Source organism: Lepidochelys olivacea, assembly GCF_965140295.1.
Source record: "Lepidochelys olivacea isolate rLepOli2 genome assembly, chromosome: 4".
Taxonomy (NCBI): Eukaryota; Metazoa; Chordata; order Testudines; family Cheloniidae; genus Lepidochelys; species Lepidochelys olivacea.
The window spans coordinates 98285734-98303841 of record NC_140414.1 but is presented as its reverse complement, the minus strand read 5'-3'; the positions used below and the strand labels follow the sequence as shown (position 1 = coordinate 98303841).

General features: G+C 43.1%; 1 protein-coding gene across 1 annotated transcript in view; it reads right to left on the bottom strand.

Annotated features, from left to right (window-relative positions):
* FRYL (FRY like transcription coactivator) overlaps window positions 1-18108 on the bottom strand; it is a 416688-nt gene that overhangs the window by 239684 nt on the left and 158896 nt on the right. The gene's annotated exons all lie outside the window — the stretch shown is intronic.

Below are 18108 nucleotides of genomic sequence, written 5' to 3'. Positions count from 1 at the left end.
CTGAACAGGTTACCTAGTAAGGTTGTGGAATCCCCATCACTGGAGGTTTTTAAGGACAGATTAGGCAAACACCTGTCAGGGATGATATCGGTATTCTTAATCTGCCTCAGTACAGGGGGATGGACAAGAACTCTTGAAGTCCCTTCCAGCCTTATATTGCTATGAATTTTATACCAAAAGGCAAAAAAAGTTGGTCTATTTAGGACCACAAGTATGAAAATGAGAGGAATACATTTAAGGATACATAAATGTTTCATTTCCTGAGAGGTCATCTGGTAGAGGTGCCCCCTAAATATTATAAAAATCAAGAAAATGTGTTCAATATGCCAGAAGGCTATATTTATTTCTGCTGGCGAATCAGCCATCATATATCCATTGTGTATTCGAAAGCTAAAACAGGAAACGTTTCAATTACTGGTAAACCAGAAAGATTTTTTAGAATTTAAGTTGTATGCATCTTAAGTTTATTAGATTTAGAATATCAAACTATTGTTATGAAAGTTATCCACCTTCCCCAAGAGAGGATTTTATATTTTAACTACCACTTGGCTGTTTGAATTATGCCTATTTTTTGGTGTAACCGCTCTACAGTATGTGAATTAATTTTATTATCAGCGATATGGTTCATGATCTAACGTACAGCAAACAAAGAGCTATAAGCTTACCTGTAAAATGAGAAACATGGTGAAGTACTCCACCCTAAGTAAACACCATAAATGACTGAATAACTGCAAGAAAAGTCAGTTGGAAAATCATTTCCCAGAAGGGACACAGGTGACTTTCCCATGAAACAAAGGTTAAAAGGTAGGTTATATAAATATGCTTACATGTATATGCATACATTTAACATTTTTACTGCAGTATTGCTAAACACCAGTGTTAAGCAGGTGAACAAATAGGGGTTTTATTGTATCTACTGATTTTGCACAAAACAGAAGCAGACGGGCAATGGAAACGTCATTATTGTCACTGAAAATCCTGTCAAAATTCAGCGTCTTTCAAAATGCAAAGTCTCCACAACCTGTTTTTATCACTAAGATAAAGAGTGAAGTCTTGATTCTAGAATCTTTATACAATAAATTGACATGGATTTCAATGAAAGTTAAGTGTGCAAAGGACTTCAGGATAAGATTTATAGTTTCTTACATTTGTTTAATAATATTCTATACCAGTCCAGATACTTTCATATAGAAGCTAATTCCATATATATGTATATTTTTTTCTCATTGCAATCACTGTAACTATACTAAAATACTAAATAAGTTAAATGAACAATGCATTATTCTAGATACAGGAATTACTCACACCTGATAGAATGCTATTTTTTTCTATTTTTAAATTTATTTATTTGAAATATGTTTCCCTAATGCTTCTTTGTCACTTTCTCCACTCTGTCTCACATGGGATACCAAAATACTGTTCTTCCTCACTAATGTACCCCATAAAAGGGCAGGCTAAAGTTCTAGAAGAATTTCCTTTTAAGGATTAATCTAGGGTTTCACTCAAACCTAAAAAAATTGATTCATTTTCCTGGCATTCTAAAGTTTAGGGTACAGAGATGGAAGTACTATGCCTTTGCCCCTTATGCTAATATTTGCATTTGTACAAAGTGAATGAAAACACTATCAAATTAGACAAGTAGCATTTTACATCCACTCTATACAAGCACCAGCAAAGCAGTGGGGAATTGGGCACACCACCATTGTTTTTTATGAAAATATTAACTTGTAACCCCGATCTGATCTTAGAGTATAAAATTAAATTATATATCATGTGGTAAGGCTTATTAAAGTTCTTTAAGATGGTAAAGCTATCAGAGATGTAATAAAAGTAATAGGAAACAGGAAAACATAAGAATCTGTATAACAACTAAGGAAGGCTTAGCAACAAACTGAGGCCTACTGGGATAGTTAGTAGTTTTAATAGTTAGCCTAAGTAGCAAAGGAGTTAACATGACTGATTAACATAAGGTTCTAAGATTTAGCAATATTTTAGCAATAAGTACTTTATTAAAAAAAACACAAACAGTTTATGCTTGAAATACTGGATTTCTAGGGAATTTTTAGTGTGTGTAACCACAAGAGGTTGACCCCACTAACATATTAGAAACATTGGTAAATATATTAACAGAGTATAGATTAAAATAGCTTATGTCAGCAATTGAAACCCCCAACTGTGGGTACCTAAATCAACCCAAAGCTACAAAGGATAGAGTTGGCAGAAACACTGGCCTGATCCCACAAGGTGCCAAACTTTCTCAGCTTGAACTCAGGTGGACTAATGGATAGAATGCAAGTGAGCTGGTCATAGGTACATGATAAAAAGAATTTATCACATGGCTATCACCACCACATGTAAGACACTGATAAGTTTTTACCATTGCTATTCAGGCAGCAGTGCAATTGACATGTCCATTTCACACTGCTGTTGATTGGAAGAGCTATGAGCTGCAGAAGCAAAGCCACACAGTGAAGCTATTCATAGCCCCCAAAAACAGAGGCTGGAGGAAGAGCAGCGCCCTCACTCCACCCGTGTTGCTTCTTTCCTCCTAGCCAGCGGCTGATGTGAGATTGGTAATGTTTTCAAGCCTGGAGTTAATTAAAATGATGCTCTGTTTATTATATTCATGGATTTTATAGCAGCTTTTAAACCATGCTGGGTGGGATTTTCATATCCATTCAGTACCAGCTTTCTCTTTTGCCATTAAAATCAATTGGAAGTATATCCCAACAATGAGTGTGCTTTTTAAAATCTCACCCCTTGTTTCTAAATACAGCTCAGTTCCAACATACACTTTTTAGAAGTGTATAAAAACTATTTTATGCTAAGACTGGATTTTTCAAGTCAGGACACCTTTCCTAATCAGTTACTGATATTACCCATTGCCCCAGCAAGTTGTGAGCCGGGTATGACTAGGTGTCATCCCCCTCCAGTCTCTTTTCTTGCCAAAAACTGCCTGGAAACCTTCTTCTGGTGAAACACCTTCTATAGTTTATTTACAACACACTTGTGCAGCTCTGTATTTACAAGGTTACAATCCTTCACTCACTCAGCCATAGAGGGTGGAGACAGAAGGTTTCTTCCCCCGAGAGATCTCTCCTGGCTCTCAAAAGCCTGCCAGTCTCTCTCTTCCCTCCCACAAGACTTTTCTATTTTCTAGTCTACCAAGCTAATTAGCTTGTGGGGCTTTCCTGGGCCCATCCAATCTTTCAATTAGGCCCAGCTTTGCCCCTCAGGTTTATTCTGGGACAATTTCATTGGTGATCCAGTCATCTGACTGCTGATACACTTGCTGTTGCCAAGCACTCTGTCACACAGAGTAAATCTGCTAGTCCTGGAAAAGACAACTTGGGTCAGGTCTACACTACAAACCTACACTGGTATAATTACATTGCTTAAGGGTGTGAAAAATCCACACCCAAGTAACATAGTTACACCAACCTAAAGCCCACTGTAGACAGTGCTATGTCAATGGGAAGGCTTCTCCCATGGACATAGCTACTGCCTCTCATGGAGGTGAATTAACTGCACCAATAGGAGAAGCTCTCCTATTGGTGTAGTAGCATCTTCACTGAAGATGGCAGTGTTTAAAGTGAAGATTTGTCCTCAGATACTCGTATCTCTTTTGAGTACCAATGGTGGTACTTTCTCTCTAAAAAGATGTATTGTTGTAATAGGATAAGAACATTTGGTTCAAAAGTTTCAAAAGCATTTGTATCTTTAGTTTGTAATTTCTGACATATTTAACATTTTGGTTTTTTGGAAACAAGAAGCTTTTTTGGCATTCATTCCAATTCTTACTGTAGGTATTTGAATTCAGTATTAGAAATTATTACATTCTGATAAACTTAATACAATTAATTTCAGAGACCTCAAGATGTGCAAGATTTTAATACATTCAAACAAGGAATTACAAAATTGCTTCACTGAATCAGTCCAATGAGAACCAATGCCTCCTTGTTGCTCAAAGGAAAAAGGAAAAAAACCCATAAAAATCTCAAGTAATAAAAAGAAATCCCCCTTCCAAACTCAGTTGCTCAAGGGAATGGATTGGAAACCCCCTTTACAAAAGAAATGCAGACAAGACACAAAGGTAATCCAGAAATGCCTTCTACCATACCTGGAAGTGTCTTCCTCCTCTTGTCTTTTAGTCAATCACACCATCTTAATTCAAATCCCTCCTCCAGCAAAACCACAGACAATTCTTCCATAAGGCCTTTCAAGAGCAATCCACTGAAGAATAAAACTTACTGGCATAACCATGGTACAAACAAAACTAACCTGAAAGCCAGTCAGTGGTATCTGCCTGACTCTCATTAACTTGATTTTGTAGGTAGGTGATATTTTGTCTCTCAGTATTGAATCAGAGGAGTAATGGAGGTGGGGAAAATTCTCTAGTGCTGAAACTAAGCAGGTGAGGAGAGGAATAAACTAGAGTTAAGAAAGCTGAATATAGGTAGGCAGGCAAAGAAAGATCCTTTCAACAAACTAGGGGATACCCAAACTCTGTTCCCCTAACTTTAGAATAACCTTGTTTTCTTTCTTGGACATGCCTTACAGTTATAGGGAGGGAGGGAGGGAGGGAGGGAAAGAAAGAAAGAACTTGATATGAAGAAAACCTCCATCTGCATTAGAACCACACTTCAGAGAAAATATACACTGAATGTCAACTGCCAAATATATTATTTAGGGTTAATGGAATTTCACATGCCAGTGTTGTTATTAAATAAGATCATCTTAAGTATTTGCACATGCCCTACAAAATAATCAAAACTGAACAAAAATCCCAACATATAGGTTTCTTAAAAATTACATAAAATTCTGATTCTAGTATAAGAACACCAAACAGATGAGACTTTATTTGAAATACATGATAGGTCTACAAAGAGAGCTCCTCATTCAGTGACTCAAGAAAAAAAAAAGCAAAGATATGCTGGCTACATGCTTAGTAAAAATCTATACTGTACTCAATAGTCTTGCATGAAGAGCCTATTTAAAAATCTGGTGTAATCACCTGTAGCACATATTTGCAGTACTGCTCTTAGGATTCCTAAAAAAATATTGCAAATGATTTCCCCTTGATTTGCTATTTTCATTCTCTCCCCGAGACATCAAAAACCTGACAGTATTTTTAATATCCCCAACGAAATATTAAGAAACCAAATCAGAAAATTATCTCTCTTCTCCATTAATAGGATTGCAAGTCCCTAAAATCAGCAGTTTTGGAACTAATATGTGAGTGGGGAAAATCATTTGCAAACTTTTTGTAGTTCAAATGTAAGCTAAACACTGCTGCATGCAATTTAAAATCACCACATGATAGCTTCTTTGTGTAATATAAGGCTCTAGTGTGAAAATAAAAAGGTGTGTAGTACTTAAGGAAATTAATTTGTAATCAATTTCACTTACCAAAATATGCTTAACTCACTGAACAACTTAAGTACACAGTGAACAGCTTATGACTTTCCCCCACCCTTTAGATTTATACTTGTATAATCAAGAGCAACCACCAGTATCTTGTTACCCAACATTTATAGCTCACCATTTCTTTAGGTGAACTTCCTTGTTCACATGGCTTCAATTATCATCTACGTGGATCACTCACAAATCTCCACTCCTGACATGCCTCTCTTCATCCAAGACCATGTTGTACTGGGTCTCACCAACATCTTCTCCTAAGATGTCTTGTCATCAACTTAAACCTAAGATGGCTAAAACTGAAATCCTCATTTTATTACCTGATTCCTACTCACTCAACCATTCCTGTTACTGGTGATAACCAGGGCTTAAAGTCTCAGAGTATTTCCTGCTCCTCTCCCCCCACCCAAATGCTATAAAAATTCCATGGGGGTTGAAAATATTTACCGGAGTGCTGCTCTGGACAGCTCTGGCTGAATTTAAGCCCTGGGGATAATACCACTAATTTTTCAGTCACCCAGGTCTTCAACTTGGTAGCCATCTCCAACTCCGCTGTCACTTAGCTCATACATTCAGGCAGAGACCAAATATTGCAACTCCTGCCACCATAACATTACTAAGTTTGGACCTTTACTTTCTATCCTTACAGCTAAAACTCTTGCCCACGGCCTTGTCACTTCCTGTCATGGTAACTGTAACCTCCTTCTACTCCTATATCCCCCTCCCTCCCCACACACCTCTCCATTCAAAATGAAACCATTAATCTCTTTGTTGCCTGTCATTCTGACAATATGTTCTCTCTCCACTTCGGATCCCTCCACTGGTTCCTACTTTTCCACTCCATAACATTAAAGCTTCTTGTCCTTACCTTCAAGGCACATCAAACTATGCTCCCCACACTTCTCTGCCCTTTCTTCTATTGCTTCTATACCCCCAAGAACTTCCACCTCCTCTGCCCATCAAAGACCATCCACGTGCCCCATTTCTCCCACAAACATTTCTGAGTTTTCTGATCCAATCCTTCCCAAAGACCTACTTTTTTCATAATGTCTACAAGAAAATAACCAATTAATATATAGGTTGAAGAGCTTACAGGTACACATGATGAATATTATATTTTTCTTGTAATAAATCATGTATATTAAATAGGTATATTTTATTAATTAACATATTACAATTATATATATTTTAATTATTTACCTTCCCCTCATCCTCCATATGTTCCTTATCTTGTTGAGGGAAGGTGCCAATGAGTCTGACCCTGTTACTTACATGTATCCTTATCTCCTTCCATTTCTTTTTGTCTTTTTACACTGCCTTTTACTTCATGTTTGAACCGTACCTAGGACACTGGTGCCCCAAGCCTTTTGGCTTCCATGGAATTGCTTATACAAATAAGGACTTTTTATGCAAGCGACAGTTGCAGGCATAGGGCCCATTAGTTTACTTGCCTTTCAGCCATTTCAAGAATGAAAGAAAAGTTAGAAAATAGATTTCAGAGTAGCAGCCATGTTATTAGTCTGTATTCGCAAAAAGAAAAGGAGTACTAGTGGCACCTTAGAGACTAACCAATTTATCTGAGCATAAGCTTTCGTGACTACAGCTCACTTCATTGGATGCAGTGAGCTGTAGCTCACGAAAGCTTATGCTCAAATAAATTGGTTAGTCTCTAAGGTGCCACTCGTACTCCTTTTCTTTCTAGAAAATAGATTTTCTCCTCAGCAGTTGCTTCCTCTCACAGTTTTTGTGAGAGGCAGAACAACTGACCACAGGATGTCACAAACAACAGGATTTACAGAGCATCAAAATAATTACTGCTATAGCTGAAAAAAACATGAATATAATGTTTTTGTCTCTTTCCCACCAGTTTCGTTCTCATTATGGTGTAGGGTACACAACCAGGATTGTGGCAACAGGAAACAAATGCCAAAAAATTCATGAAAATTAATTCCTGGATAATTACTCAACTATTCAAGACATCCAATATGTGCCAAAAATGCACCAGAATACCACAAAAAGTATTGTCCTGAAGTTATCTGTGATAGTACTAGATTTCTGACATGAATCTGTAGCCTTTTCCACTATTTTTCTTTGTAAGGGTACATGGATCAAATCAGAATACAAAAATAAGTTGTTAGCCCTTATTTTTCCCCCACTTATTTTTTCTACAATACTGTGGTTCCCTTTTTGATCTTTTTAGCCCCTTCAAGTTCTATCTCCCTATTACATGTTATTTCTCCTTTCCTTATTGTTCCTTTTTTGTCCCCTTTACCTATTATATAGCACTTCCCAGTTGATTTTCTGCCTTACTTCCAAAAGGAAGGATTCAAAATTCTCTTTTAAATGGGGTTATAGGTTTTAAAAAAATTAAGCTATAAGGCTACACACCCTGAAAATACCACTGTATCACTGCCAACCATCTACTTCCTCTGTGTCTCAAGAGTAAGATATAGTTAGATTACGGCTAAAGTATGCAAGGGTAGATATGACAAGATTTAAGCAGAATACAATAAAATACATAGGCCTATTTTGAGACAAAAGTTTATGTAAACAGACCCTGTTGCACCCAAAAAGCTGTTATAAATTATGTGTTGATCCAATAAAGAAGTATCCTATTCACTGCTAATATATTGTTCATTAATAATTAAAACAATTATAAACATTCTGCACAATTTATTAATAAAACCTCTGTTCTCTTCTGGTTTTCTTTCTACCATGTTCTTTAGAAATTACACAGAACAGAGGGGAGGGAAGGAAAAGAAAGGCCCAAAGATTCTGCCCTTTTCTTCTCCTCTTTTCCCTCTGCTCCTTCAAGGGAATGACTTTCAGTGGCAGTTAGGTGCCTAGATAATTTTTGCAAATCCCACTGTACACCTATCTGCATCTTTATTTTCGACGTCTCCGACTCAAGGAATATTTCCAAAATACCTCTGAACAGCATACTAATCCACAGAGTTCTCCCTACCAACACTACAGAAAGAAGGATTCTAGGTGGACTCCTCCTGAGGGTCGAAACAGCAGACTGGACTTCTACATAGAGTGCTTCCGCCGACGTGCACGGGCTGAAATTGTGGAAAAGCAGCATCACTTGCCCCATAACCTCAGCCATGCGGAACGCAATGCCATCCACAGCCTCAGAAACAACTCTGACATCATAATCAAAAAGGCTGATAAAGGAGGTGCTGTTGTCATCATGAATAGGTCGGAATATGAACAAGAGGCTGCTCGGCAGCTCTCCAACACCACTTTCTACAAGCCATTACCCTCTGATCCCACTGAGAGTTACCAAAAGCAACTACAGCATTTGCTCAAGAAACTTCCTGAAAAAGCACAAGATCAAATCCGCACAGACACACCCCTGGAACCCCGACCTGGGATATTCTATCTACTACCCAAGATCCATAAACCTGGAAATCCTGGGCACCCCATCATCTCAGGCATTGGCACCCTGACAGCAGGATTGTCTGGCTATGTAGACTCCCTCCTCAGGCCCTACGCTACCAGCACTCCCAGCTACCTTCGAGACACCACTGACTTCCTGAGGAAACTTCAATCCATCGGTGATCTTCCTGATAACACCATCCTGGCCACTATGGATGTAGAAGCCCTCTACACCAACATTCCACACAAAGATGGACTACAAGCCGTCAAGAACACTATCCCCGATACTGTCACGGCTAACCTGGTAGCTGAACTTTGTGACTTTGTCCTTACCCATAACTACTTCACATTTGGGGACAATGTATACCTTCAGATCAGCGGCACTGCTATGGGTACCCGCATGGCCCCACAGTATGCCAACATTTTTATGGCTGATTTAGAACAATGCTTCCTCAGCTCTCGTCCCCTAAAGCCCCTACTCTACTTGCGCTATATTGATGACATCTTCATCATCTGGACCCATGGAAAAGAAGCCCTTGAGGAATTCCACCATGATTTCAACAATTTCCATCCCACCACCAACCTCAGCCTGGTCCACTCCACACAAGAGATCCACTTCCTGGACACTACAGTGCTAATAAACAATGGTCACATAAACACCACCCTATACCGGAAACCTACTGACCGCTATTCCTACCTGCATGCCTCCAGCTTTCACCCTGACCACACCACACGATCCATCGTCTACAGCCAAGCTCTGCGATACAACCGCATTTGCTCCAACCCCTCAGACAGAGACAAACACCTACAAGATCTCTGTCAAGCTTTCTTACAACTACAATACCCACCTGCAGAAGTAAAGAAACAGATTGATAGAGCCAGAAGAGTTCCCAGAAGTTACCTACTACAGGACAGGCCTAACAAAGAAAATAACAGAACGCCGCTAGCCGTCACCTTCAGCCCCCAAGTAAAACCCCTCCAACGCATTATTAAGGATCTACAACCTATCCTAAAGGATGACCCAACACTCTCACAAATCTTGGGAGACAGGCCAGTCCTTGCCTACAGACAGCCCCGCAACCTGAAGCAAATACTCACCAACAACCACATACCACACAACAGAACCACTAACTCAGGAACTTATCCTTGCAACAAAGCCCGTTGCCAATTGTGCCCACATATCTATTCAGGGGACACCATCACAGGGCCTAATAACATCAGCCACACTATCAGAGGCTCGTTCACCTGCTCATCCACCAATGTGATATATGCCATCATGTGCCAGCAATGCCCCTCTGCCATATACATTGGTCAAACTGGACAGTCTCTACGTAAAAGAATAAATGGACACAAATCAGATGTCAAGAATTATAACATTCATAAACCAGTCGGAGAACACTTCAATCTCTCTGGTCACACAATCACAGACATGAAGGTCGCTATCTTAAAACAAAAAAACTTCAAATCCAGACTCCAGCGAGAAACTGCTGAATTGGAATTCATTTGCAAATTGGATACTATTAATTTAGGCTTAAATAGAGACTGGGAGTGGCTAAGTCATTATGCAAGGTAGCCTGTTTCCTCTTGTTTTTTCCTACCCCCCCCCCCCCAGATGTTCTGGTTTAACTTGGATTTAAACTTGGAGAGAGTGGTCAGTTTGGATGAGCTATTACCAGCAGGAGAGTGAGTTTGTGTGTGTATGGGGGTGGGGGGATGTGAGAAAACCTGGATTTGTGCAGGAAATAGCCCAACTTGATTGTCATGCACATTGTGTAAAGAGTTGTCACTTTGGATGGGCTATCACCAGCAGGAGAGTGAATTTGTGTGGGGGGGTGGAGGGTGAGAAAACCTGGATTTGTGCTGGAAATGGCCCACCTGATGATCACTTTAGATAAGCTATTACCAGTAAGACAGTGGGGTGGGAGTAGGTATTGTTTCATATTCTCTGTGTATATATAAAGCCTGCTGCAGTTTCCACGATATGCATCTGAGGAAGTGAGCTGTAGCTCACGAAAGCTTATGCTCTAATAAATTGGTTAGTCTCTAAGGTGCCACAAGTACTCCTTTTCTTTTTCCAAATACCTTTGTAAATCTTAGCCCATATCATCGTATAGCTACCCAAGGTGGGGAGTGAGGTGGGTGGAGAAGGGAACAGACAAAATGCCCATGGTGCTACAGCTGAAATTTATGAGACTGTATCACAGGGGTGGGCAAACTTTTTGGCTTGAGGGCCGCATTGGGTTTAGAAAATTATATGGAGGGCTGGTATGGGGAGGGGGTGTGTGGTCCACCCCCCCCCAACTGCTCTCCCCCCTGCTTCTCGCCCCAACAGCCCCTTCCCCCACCCCCAGACCCCTGCCCTAACCAACCATCCCTTCTCCCTGTCCCCTGACTGCCCCTGGTACCCCTGCCTTCCCCCCGCTGCCCCATCCAACAGCCCCCTCTCCTTCCTGACTGCCCCCCCCGGAACGCCTGCCCCCATTCAACCCCCCTGTTCCCCGCCCTCAGACCACCCTGACCCCTATCCACTCTCCCACCCCCTGACCACCACCCCGAACTCCCTTGCCCTCTCTCCAACCTGCCCTGCTCCCTACCCTCTTACCGCGCAGCACAGAGCACTGGATCAGGCCGAGTTCTGCAGCTGCATTGCCCCAGGAGCTCGCAGCCCTGCCACACTGCCCAGAGCATTGTGCCGGTGGTGCAGTGAGCTGAGGCTAAGGGGGAGGGGCCGGGGGCTAGCCTCCCTGGCCAGAGGCTCAGGGGCTGGCCAAGAGGGTCCCGCAGACCGTAGTTTTCCCAGCTCTGCTGTAGCATGTCATCCAATTCTATTCAAAATGCAAACAACCATATGTTTTTCTCTCTTTAGAATTCCTATTGAAATGCATGAGAGTTTACAGAAAAACAAAAAAATTGTGGTCAAGCTCTGCCATTACTGTACTACCTTCCTGAAAAATGACAGAATGCTTGTTTTAAAATTGAAAACAATCTCTATAGAAAAGGTTCGTCAAAAGACAGGCACACATTTATCAAAGAAACCATCTTGGTCACTGTTCAAAGGAAGTATCAGAAACAAGTGAAAATGCAGCACCACTTTAAAACATTTTTTCAGCTTTAATGCGAGCTCAGTAAGTATTGAACCATTCCTGAGCAGAAGGCAAACTAAGTTGTTCTAAATGTAAAGGCTTTTTCCCCCCCCCTCCTGAGGGTGCAATTCCAGTCCTCCAATGTGCAGCTTCTCTGCCTTGAGAGAATAGTGTGGCAATTATTATACTTCTGACAAAAAAACTGAGCTAAGGAAACAGTAGCCTTGATAAGCATACAGTAGTTGCTGTTGAGTGACACAAGACTCTTCCTTCTCGAAGAAGAACGGTCCTATACTGTGAAGAACTAAAATCAAAGGGATTTGGATGTATTCATAACCTATTAGGATCAGGCTCCATACACTGCTTCCACAGTACACACACACTGAAAATCAAAAAGAAAAGGAGTACTTGTGGCACCTTAGAGACTAACCAATTTATTTGAGCATGAGCTTTCGTGAGCTACAGCTCACTTCATCGGATGCATACCGTGGAAACTGCAGCAGACTTTATATACACACAGAGAATATGAAACAATACCTCCTCCCACCCCACTGTCCTGCTGGTAATAGCTTATCTAAAGTGATCTGCTGGTAATAGCTTATCTAAAGTGATCACTTTAGATAAGCTATTACCAGCAGGACAGTGGGGTGGGAGGAGGTATTGTTTCATATTCTCTGTGTGTATATAAAGTCTGCTGCAGTTTCCACGGTATGCATCCGATGAAGTGAGCTGTAGCTCACGAAAGCTCATGCTCAAATAAATTGGTTAGTCTCTAAGGTGCCACAAGTACTCCTTTTCTTTTTGCGAATACAGACTAACACGGCTGTTACTCTGAAAACTGAAAATCAAGTCACTCATCTCCCATATGATATAAGTAGTAAAGGAGTGGGGAGGAAATATTACATGCATGTTTATCTAGATGTACATATATTTATATAACATAAATACATGTGTGAAAGTAGAATGAATTATATTGAAATTATAATTCATTAAAGAAATGCTACTTGAAGGGTTTGTTGAAATATAGTTGTCAGGAAGAGAAACATTAAGGAGTGGGAGACAATGGGTCCTCAAACTAATTAACTTAGAGCTCCTACTGAGCTAGGAGATTGGTAAACGTTAGTATGCAAATAAGATATGTATGTATATTTGTCAGTTTCTGCTTTCTTTTGTCTCTTATGTTAAATTGGCTTTGGCTTAGCTGTATAAATAAGTTATCTTGAGCCTCAGAGAGGGGCTCACATCTCGGTGCATTAGCAAAGAGCTTTGCTAATAAACAGAGTGGTCTGACAAATTATGTGAGTCCTGAATCTGACTTTGACACATGCTTGACCTAACGTTACTAAGCCCTGGTCTACACTAGGACTTTAGGTCGAATTTAGCAGCATTAAATCGATGTAAACCTGCACCCATCCACACGATGAAGCCCTTTATTTCGACTTAAAGGGCTCTTAAAATCGATTTCCTTACTCCACCCCTGACAAGTGGATTAGCGCTTAAATCGGCCTTGCTGGCTCGAATTTGGGGTACTGTGGACACAATTCGATGGTATTGGCCTCCGGGAGCTATCCCAGAGTACTCCATTGTGACCGCTCTGGACACCACTCTCAACTCAGATGCATGGCCAGGTAGACAGGAAAAGAACCGCGAACTTTTAAATCTTATTTCCTGTTTGGCCAGCGTGTCAAGCTGCAGGTGACCATGATGGAGTCCCAGAATCACAAAAGAGCTCCAGCATGGACCGAACGGGAGGTACGGGATCTGATCGCTGTTTGAGGAGAGGAATCCGTGCTATCAGAACTCCGTTCCAGTTTTCGAAATGCCAAAACCTTTGTCAAAATCTCCCAGGGCATGAAGGACAGAAGCCATAACAGGGACCCGAAGCAGTGCCGCGTGAAACTGAAGGAGCTGAGGCAAGCCTACAAGAAAACCAGAGAGGCGAACAGCCGCTCCGGGTCAGAGCCCCAAACATGCCGCTTCTATGATGAGCTGCATGCCATTTTAGGGGGTTCAGCCACCACTACCCCAGCCGTGTTGTTTGACTCCTTCAATGGAGATGGAGGCAACACGGGAGCAGGTTTCAGGGACGAAGATGATGAGGAGGAGGAGGAGGTTGTAGATAGCTCACAGCAAGCAAGCGGAGAAACCGGTTTTCCCGACAGCCAGGAACTGTTTCTCACCCTGGACCTGGAGCCAGTACCCCCCGAACCCACCCAAGGCTGCCTCCTGGACCCAGCGGGCGGAGAAGGGACCTCTGGTGAGTGTACCTTTTAAAATACTGTACATGGTTTAAAAGCAAGCATGTGAAAGGATTACTTTGCCCTGGCATTTGCGGCTCTCCTAGATGTACTCCCAAAGCCTTTGCAAAAGGTTTCTGGGGAGGGCAGCCTTATTCCGTCCACCATGGTAGGACACTTTACCACACCAGGCCAGTAGCACGTAGTCGGGAATCATTGTAGAACAAAGCATTGCACTGTATGTTTGCTGGCATTCAAACAACATCCGTTCTTTATCTCTCTGTGTTATCCTCAGGAGAGTGAGATATAATTCATGGTCACCTGGTTGAAATAGAGTGCTTTTCTTCAGGGGACAGTGAGAGGAGCCCATTCCTGCTGGGCTGTTTGCCTGCGGCTGAACAGAAATGTTCCCCGCTGTTCGTCACGGGGAGGGAGGAGGGTTGAGGGGGTAGCCATGCGGTGGGGGGAGGCAAAATGCGACCTTGTAACGAAAGCACATGTGCTATGTATGTAATGTTAACAGCAAGGTTTACCCTGAAAGAGCGTAGCCACTGTTTTATAAAATATGTCTTTTTAAATACCGCTGTCCCTTTTTTTTCTCCACCAGCTGCATGTGTTTCAATGATCACAGGATCTTCTCCTTCCCAGAGGCTAGTGAAGCTTAGAAAGAAAAAAAAAACGCACTCGCGATGAAATGTTCTCCGAGCTCATGCTGTCCTCCCACACTGACAGAGCACAGACGAATGCGTGGAGGCAAATAATGTCAGAGTGCAGGAAAGCACAAAATGACCGGGAGGAGAGGTGGCGGGCTGAAGCTCAAATGTGGCGGCAGCGTGATGAGAGGAGGAAGGATTCAATGCTGAGGCTGCTGGAGGACCAAACCAGTATGCTCCAGTGTATGGTTGAGCTGCAGCAAAGGCAGCTGGAGCACAGACTGCCACTGCTGCCCCTCTGTAACCAACCGCCCTCCTCCCCAAGTTCCATAGCCTCCACACCCAGACGCCCAAGAACACGGTGGGGGGCCTCCGGCCAACCAGCCACTCCGCCACAGAGGATTGCCCAAAAAAAAGAAGGCTGTCATTCAATAAATTTTAAAGTTGTAAACTTTTAAAGTGCTGTGCTTAAAGTGCTGTGTGGCATTTTCCTTCCCTCCTCCACCATCCCTCCTGGGCTACCTTGGTAGTCATCCCCCTATTTGTGTGATGAATGAATAAAGAACGCATGAATGTGAAGCAACAATGACTTTATTGCCTCTGCAAGCGGTGACTGAAGGGAGGAGGGGCGGGTGGTTAGCTTATAGGGAAGTAGAGTGAACCAAGGGGCTGGGAGTTTCATCAAGGAGAAACAAACAGAACTTTCACACCGTAGCCTGGCCAGTCATGAAACTGGTTTTCAAAGCTTCTCTGATGCGTACCGCGCCCTCCTGTGCTCTTCTAACCGCCCTGGTGTCTGGCTGCGCGTAACCAGCAGCCAGGAGATTTGCCTCAACCTCCCACCCTGCCATAAACGTCTCCCCCTTACTCTCACAGATATTGTGGAGCACACAGCAAGCAGTAATAACAGTGGGAATATTGGTTTCGCTGAGGTCTAAGCGAGTCAGTAAACTGCGCCAGCGCGCCTTTAAACGTCCAAATGCACATTCTACCACCATTCTGCACTTGCTCAGCCTGTAGTTGAACAGCTCCTGACTGCTGTCCAGGCTGCCTGTGTACGGCTTCATGAGCCATGGCATTAAGGGGTAGGCTGGGTCCCCAAGGATACATATAGGCATTTCAACATCCCCAACAGTTATTTTCTGGTCTGGGAATAAAGTCCCTTCCTGCAGCTTTTGAAACAGACCAGAGTTCCTGAAGATGCGAGCGTCATGTACCTTTCCCGGCCATCCCACGTTGATGTTGGTGAAACGTCCCTTGTGATCCACCAGAGCTTGCAGCACTATCGAAAAGTACCCCTTGCGGTTTATGTACTCGGCGGCTTGGTGCTCCGGTGCCAAGATAGGGATATGGGTTCCGTCTATGGCCCCACCACAGTTAGGGAATCCCATTGCAGCAAAGCCATCCACTATGACCTGCACATTTCCCAGGGTCACTACCCTTGGTATCAGATGATCTTTGATTGCGTGGGCTACTTGCATCACAGCAGCCCCAACAGTAGATTTGCCCACTCCAAATTGATTCCCAACTGACCGGTAGCTGTCTGGCGTTGCAAGCTTCCACAGGGCTATCGCCACTCGCTTCTCAACTGTGAGGGCTGCTCTCATCTTGGTATTCATGCGCCTCAGGGCAGGGGAAAGCAAGTCACAAAGTTCCATGAAAGTGCCCTTACGCATGCGAAAGTTTCGCAGCCACTGTGAACACTATGCGGTCCCACCAGTCTGTGCTTGTTTCCCGAGCCCAGAATCGGCGTTCCACAGCATGAACCTGCCCCATTAGCACCATGATGCATGCATTGGCAGGGCCCATGCTTTCAGAGAAATCTGTGTCCATGTCCTGATCACTCACGTGACTGTGCTGACGTCGCCTCCTCGCCCGGTATCGCTTTGCCCGGTTCTGGTGCTGCATATACTGCTGGATAATGCGTGTGGTGTTTAATGTGCTCCTAATTGCCAAAGTGAGCTGAGTGGCCTCCATGCTTGCCTTGGTATGGCGTCCGCACAGAAAAAAGGCGCGGAACAATTGTCTGTCGTTGCTCTGACGGAGGGAGGGGCGACTGACAACACGGCTTACAGGGTTGGCTTCAGGGAGCTAAAATCAACAAAGGGGGTGTCTTTACATCAAGGAGTATGTCAGGCAGGACTTCACGGAGGGTTCCAATAAGAAATGGTGCACCTAAGTTATTGTTCTTATTGGAACAAGGAGGTTAGCCTGGCCTCTGATTGATACATGGCTAGATTTACCTCGCTGCACCTTCTCTGAGAGTGACTGCAGTGTGACCTAGAGGAATGAGTCCCCTAGACAGGGGAGGAGGTAAATGAATACAAAACAAATCTGGTCTATTTCTTGTTTTGATCCACTCCATCTATCTTTTACATCTTTGGCTGGCAGCAGACGGTGCAGAAGGACTGCATGCCATCCACATCTCATGGCTGCTCGGCAGAAGATGGTACAGTACGACTGCTAGCCATCCTCATCTCTTGCCTGCCCGGCAGAAGATGGTACAGTACGAATGCTAGCAATCCGTATCGCCTGTCTGCTCACCATAAGACAGTTCAATAGGACTGACTGCAGGACTAAAGAGAATGACCTGGTCAAGTCACTCCAAATTTAGTCCCTGCGACCATGTCTGCCCAGGCGCTCCCAGCCGACGTGGCCAGGAGCACCTCGGACACGACAAGGACGGCTACCAGTCGTATTGTACAGTCTGCTGCCAGAAGGCAATGGGTTGCTGCTACTGTGTAGCAAAGCCGTACCGCGTTTGCCAGCACCCAGGAGACATACGGTGACGGTTACCTGAGTGGGCTCCATGCTTGCCATGGTATGGCGTCTGCACAGGTAACTCAGGAAAAAAGGCGCGAAACGATTGTCTGCCCTTGCTTTCATGGAGGAAGGGAGGGAACGGGGGCCTGATGATATGTACCCAGAACCACCCGCGACAATGTTTTAGCCCCATCAGGCATTGGGATCTCAACCCAGAATTCCAATGGGCAGCGGAGACTGCGGGAACTGTGGGATAGCTATCCACAGTGCAATGCTCCGGAAGTCGACTCTAGCCTCGGTACTGTGGAAGCACTCCGCCGAGTTAATGCACTTAATGCACTTAGAGCATTTTCTGTGGGGACACACACACTCGAATATATAAAACCTATTTCTAAAAAACCGACTTCTATAAATTCGACCTTATTCCGTAGTGTAGACATACCCTTAGTTGGAGACTCTGCATTCAGGAGTAAGGGTATGCCTTACACTAGCACTTCTATTGGTATAACTTATGTAGCTCAGGTGTTTTTTAAAAAAAACAAAAACAAACACACACACACACCAAAAAAAACC